Here is a 6,000-nt window from a genome sequence, read left to right as displayed (position 1 = left end):
GCTGCGAGAAACCCTTGGTTCTGCAACCGGTACGAGGAGGAAGGCGTCGAATGGCAGAATGAAGAGGCAACGTTCGGCAGAAGGCGACAAGCCTGCTTTCAAGAGGCAGAAAGGACCCAGTCCTAGAGCCGCGAGGCAGGGCAGTCGCATAGACAAGACAAGTAGGCCCAAAGCTGTAAGACAGATGGGTTCCAATAGCGAGGTAGCATCTACCTCGAAAGCTGTCAGTCAGAGGGAAGTTCCAACTACGGAAGTAGGAGATAAGCCAAAGGGAGATAACGCTAAGACTCCGGCTTTCTCGGAGATTCCAAAGGGAGATAACACTAAGACTCCTGCTTTTCCCGAGAAGATGAGTGATGTGGCAAAGCAGTCACTGACTGTGGCGCTGGTTGATCGTAGCAGTCCGTTCGGACAAATGACTACTGAAAGGTGGAGATCTGTGGAAAGGGAGCTTATTAGCTTAATGCATAAGATGATGCTGGAACAACCAAGTAAGCCCCTTCCAACCTTTGATTCGGGGGGATGGTATAATGGTGTGAAGATGATAGCGTGCGACAACATCGCGAGCTTGCGGTGGCTGGAGGAAGTCGTTCCAAACCTCCAAAGGCAAGGCACGAACGCGCGGTTTGAGGTGGTGAATAAAGCGCAAATCCCCACGGTACCAAAAGTTAAGGTATGGATACCATGCGTGATGAAGTCGGAGGATACACTGCGACTTCTGCAGAAACAGAATCCGAACATACCGACACAGGATTGGAAGGTACTTACTGTATCTCGGCCTACCGAGGATGGTCAGTTCTACATCTTCCAAATAAACAAGCAGGCGGAGGATATTTTGTACACGCAGTTTGGCAAAATGTCCTTTGGCACTGGCAAAATTTACATGCGACTCAGGAAAGGAAGTCCCGAGGATAAAAATCCTAACACGCTGGAAGTGGGCGAAGTCGAAAAGGACCTCAGAAGCCTAAGGAAAAAAAGACAGGTGGAGGTCCCCGACGTCACCACGAACGTGCTAGAAGAGGACCAACCGCTAAATGGCGCTGTGACTCGCACAGAGGAACACACGGCACAACATTCACGAGGGGCTGAAGGGGGCCTCGAATACTCTAAACCAAAAAGGCAAGAGGAGGACGACGACGTCAAGACGAAGGTGCTGGAGGGGGACAAACAGCCCAATGGTGCTGCGAGTCCTACAGATAAACCTCCAACACAGTAAAGTGGCGTCGAGCGAACTCCTCCTAACCCTTGAGGAGTGTTCGTTTGACGTGGCGCTGATCCAGGAGCCGTGGCTCTCATCGGTAGGAAAGGTTTCTGGACTTAGAGCGCGCGGGTTTGGCGTTTACTACGCACAAACGGAAGGACGGGTGCGAGCTGTAGTAATGGTAAGGAAACAGCTGCATTCATATATGCTGCCTAATTACACCACCGAGGATCTCGTAGCGGTGGCCGTTGAGCAAAAGAATAAGCAGGCATTTATCCTGGCGTCCTGCTACATGGCCCATGCTGCGGAGGTTCCACCGATGGAGTGCAAAACGCTAGTACAGGAGGAAGGGCGCAAAGGGCGGTTGGTCATAGGCGCAGATGCAAATGCGCACCACAATGCGTGGGGAGGAGCAGATACGAACGAGAGAGGCGAATCTCTATTTTGTTACATCCTGCAAACCAATTTGCAGATAGCCAACAGGGGAAATGTTCCTACATACATTGGTCCAACATCCAGCAATGTTCTGGATATTACATTGAGCTCCGAGCGTGATATATCAAGGTATGATTGGATGTTTCTCGATAGACCATCCTTCTCCGACCATGCGTATATAAGCTTCAGCATCCCACTAAAGAGGATAGAGAAGGGAGGAACCTTTAGAAACCCTAGGGCAACGAATTGGACTAAATTCCAGAAACATGTAGAAACGAAACTGGGACAACCCAAAGAGGTTGCTAATGTAGAGGAACTGGAGGAGTCGAATGAATTCCTAACAAGGACGCTTATGACTGCGTATAACAAAGCTTGCCCTCTAAGAAGATTCAGAGGAAAAGCAAAGCCGCCATGGTGGAGCAATGAGCTGAGTCTTCTAAGAAGACAGGTAAAAGAAATGTTTAAACTCGCAAAGACCGCGGAAAGCGAAGCGTGTCGGGACGAGTACAGGGATCTACTGAGGATCTACAAGCGTGAAATTACCAGGGCGAAGAGAAACTCATGGAAAAGTTTCTGTACGGACATAGAGTGCTCCAGTGAAACAGCACGGTTGAAAAAAGTCCTAGCAAAGGGAAACATATTCCAGGGACTAATAAAGAAAGAGAAGGGGGAATGGTCACGTGATAGTGAGGAATCCCTTGAGATGCTTCTCGATACACATTTCCCATCGGGAGACGGTTTAGAAGAACCAGCAGAAATCACTCACACTTCGATCACGGAGCTAGTGGTGCCGGGCTTGGTGACCGATACCAAGATCGAGTGGGCAGTGAAGACGTTTTCTAAGTTTAAATCGCCGGGCCCAGATGGTATATTCCCGGCCATGCTACAAGTCTCAAGTAGGGCGGTCGTGGAATGGCTTAAAATAATATTCGATGGGTGCATAAGACTGAATCATGTACCGCACTCTTGGAGAACTGCTCGTGTAGCTTTTCTACCAAAGGCGGGGAAGATCGGTCACGTGTATCCCAAAGACTATAGACCCATTAGCTTAACATCATTTCTGCTCAAAACCTTTGAGAGGCTGATAGATGTGTACATAAAGTCCAACGTGGATGAAAAGCTGCTCTCCACAACACAGCATGCGTACACCAAAGGCAAGTCGGTAGACACCGCATTGCATAGGGTGGTAATAAGCATAGAGAAATCCCTGGAATATAAGGAGTATGCTCTAGGAGTCTTCTTGGACATTGCCGGGGCTTTCAATAATGTTGCAAAATGGGCGATTATGGATAGTCTTAATTACATTAAAGTACATCCTGCCTTAATCAGATGGATCGGCTGCATGTTAAATTGCAGAAAGATTACATCACAATGGGGATTGTACGAGGCCACGAAATCAGTGGACAGGGGCACGCCGCAGGGAGGGGTGCTATCACCTCTGCTGTGGACACTGGTAATCAACCAACTGCTCAGGCAATTCGATGAGGGACCCGTAAAACTTACGGCTTACGCAGATGACGTTGCAATTGTCATAAGTGGAAAATGCCTTCCAACGATTAGTTCTTTGATGGATCGGGCGCTTCGGGATATTCATACCTGGGCATCTAATGTCGGGCTGAAAGTCAATGCGGAGAAGACGGATATGGTCTTGTTTACAAAAAGGTACAAGGTCCCAAATTGGACCAGGCCTAAGTTAGGAGCGGTGACCTTACAGGAGAAACCTTGCACAAAATATCTAGGAATCATCCTAGACAGTAAGCTGTCATGGAAGCTCAACGTGGAGGAGAGGGTCAATAAGGCCTCAACGGCACTCTATGCATGTAAAGAATGCTGGGGTGTACGTGGGGCCTATCGCCCTCTCTTTCTCATTGGGTTTTTACAGCGATTGTAAGCCCTATTCTATACTATGGAGTTCTTGTTTGGTGGAAAGCCACACAAAAAACAACATACCTCAAAAAATTAGAGGGGGTATGCAGACTATCGATGCTTTGCATTACGGGAGCCCTGAAAACAACCCCGACGGCTGCACTGTATGCCATTCTGCACATTCCACCTGTAGACCTGGTAGCAAAGAACAAAGCGTTAACGACCGCAACCAGGCTCGCTGCTTCGGGGCAGCTTGAGCGCCGACCATATGGCCATAGTAGTATAGCGTCCTCAGTCACAAGACGAACAGACTACATGATTCCCTACCTGCACTTTGAGGGAGATCTTAAGGCCACAATAGAGGTGGACGGTTGGCGCAAGGGTGCGCAAATGGCGGACGAGGCGATACATGCGTACACCGATGGTTCCAAAATAGTGGAAGGAGTAGGGTCCTCGGTATACTGCGCTGATCCGGAATTAAGCAGATCCTACAGGCTGCCGGATTACTGTAGCGTTTTCCAAGCGGAAATATTAGCCGTAACCAAAGCAGTAGAAACCCTGGAAGAGAATAGCTTAAGCTGCAACCGTGTTAATTTTTATATTGACAGTCAAGCAGCAATTAAGGCAATAATCTCGCATAGCACAGCATCTAAATGCGTGTTAGAGTGTAAGCAGTCTCTGGAGAGAATCGGGACAGGGAGAAGCATACATCTATATTGGGTCCCAGGGCATATGGGAATAGATGGGAATGAAAAAGCGGACGAATTAGCTAAAAAGGGCGCATCCCTTGAAGCTTGCTCCGTAGACGTCCCAATTAGATTGGACGAGATTAAGCGAAGGCGAGAGGTGCACATGATCGACCAAGCAGAAAAGGCGTGGGTTCAAGCGCGGGGCTGTAAAGTGTCGAAGATTATGTGTAGGTCTTACAACCTTAGACTAACACAGTTGCTTCTATCATTAAAAAGAGAGGACTGTAGACTCATGACGGGTATTCTGACTGGACACTGCCTTCTGGCGTCACATGCCTTTAAATTAGGCTTGGTCAGTGATAGCAGGTGTAGGAAGTGCGGGTTGGAGGAGGAAACGATCGAGCACGTTCTGTGCTCGTGCCCTGCACTTGCCAGGTTAAGACTCCAGCTATTAGGAGTGATACAGTTGTCAGATCTAGAAGCAGCAAGTGGCTTAAGTCCTAGGAAGCTTCTAGTATTTGCCAAGAGGACGGAGTTATTTTATAACATAGGTCCTGGTTTTTGATAGGGTTTTTCAGTTTGGTCGTTAAAACAAACTTCTGGTAACACTACGGACTCAATCAGTCTATGTGAGGTCCTCATGGACCGGCCAGTTCAACCTACCTACCTACGAATTTTACTTACCGCGGTTCCGTCTCCATCGGCTTTGAATCAACGAATGACGATGGAAAGAGAACCGAGGTTTATGGAGTTGCCACTCTAATAAGTGTGTACAGTATTTGAATCTCAACCGTCGAAATATGATTGACGCCGTGCTGTATTTAAGAGTCATTCCGCGACACCCCATCCCCCGTGAATCGTTCTGATTCACTACTTTCCAAGTGCAGAACGGCTACTTTAGATGCAGCACGTCGTATGATGCCTCCTCCAGCCACGCGTACATCAGCTTGTCGGACCACTCCATCTTTACCAGGGTACATGCGTTCCACCACGCCTCAAAACCATTGCCTTCTTGGTACGTTTGCATCACACACGAAGACTACGTCACCTTCCTTTAGTGGTTCAGTGAGGTTGCACCATTTAGTACGACGAGTAAGTGTAGGCAAATATTCAGCAATCCACCTCTTCCAAAAATGGTCACGAAGTTGGCGGGCAATTCGCCATTGTTTACGCAGACTACAAATCTTTTCTGGTTCGGCGTAAGCGCTCGGCGTCTGAGCGGTGTTGGCGGTTCCAAGTAAGAAATGGTTCGGTGTAAGAGTCTCGTCTTGGTCGGCGGTGATAGGTAAATGGGTCAACGGCCTTGAATTCACAACATTTTCTGCTTCAATAAGGAAGCACTGAAGTGTGTGCTCCCTTGGTGCGACTTCCTTAAGCGTTTGGCGTAACACACGTTTGACGCTTTGAACCATACGTTCCCATATGCCCCCTTCTGACGGGTTGATAGGGCAATTAAAAAGCCATTCTACGCCTCTTGTTCCCAGCTCGTCCTGAACTCGGCCACAATCAAATACTTCTGAGAATCGTTTTGCTTCTTGGTTTGCGCCAACGAAATTTTTACCATTGTCAGTTCTTACCCTAACTGGTACACCGCGCCTGTTAATAAAGTTTCGTATGGCCGTGATACATGCGTCTGTACTTAAATCAAATGCAATCTCCAGATGGACTGCTCTCACCGTGAGACATGTGAAGAGAGCCACCCAACGTTTCTCCTGGCGACGACCGATAGTGACATTAACAGGGCCAAAATAATCCAAACCAGTATATGTGAATGGCCTGATGAAAGGTGTGAGGCGATCCTCTGGCAAC

The sequence above is a fragment of the Eurosta solidaginis genome, chromosome 1 (assembly GCF_040869045.1).
Source record: "Eurosta solidaginis isolate ZX-2024a chromosome 1, ASM4086904v1, whole genome shotgun sequence".
Classification (NCBI taxonomy): Eukaryota; Metazoa; Arthropoda; class Insecta; order Diptera; family Tephritidae; genus Eurosta; species Eurosta solidaginis.
This window is presented reverse-complemented; position numbering follows the sequence as displayed.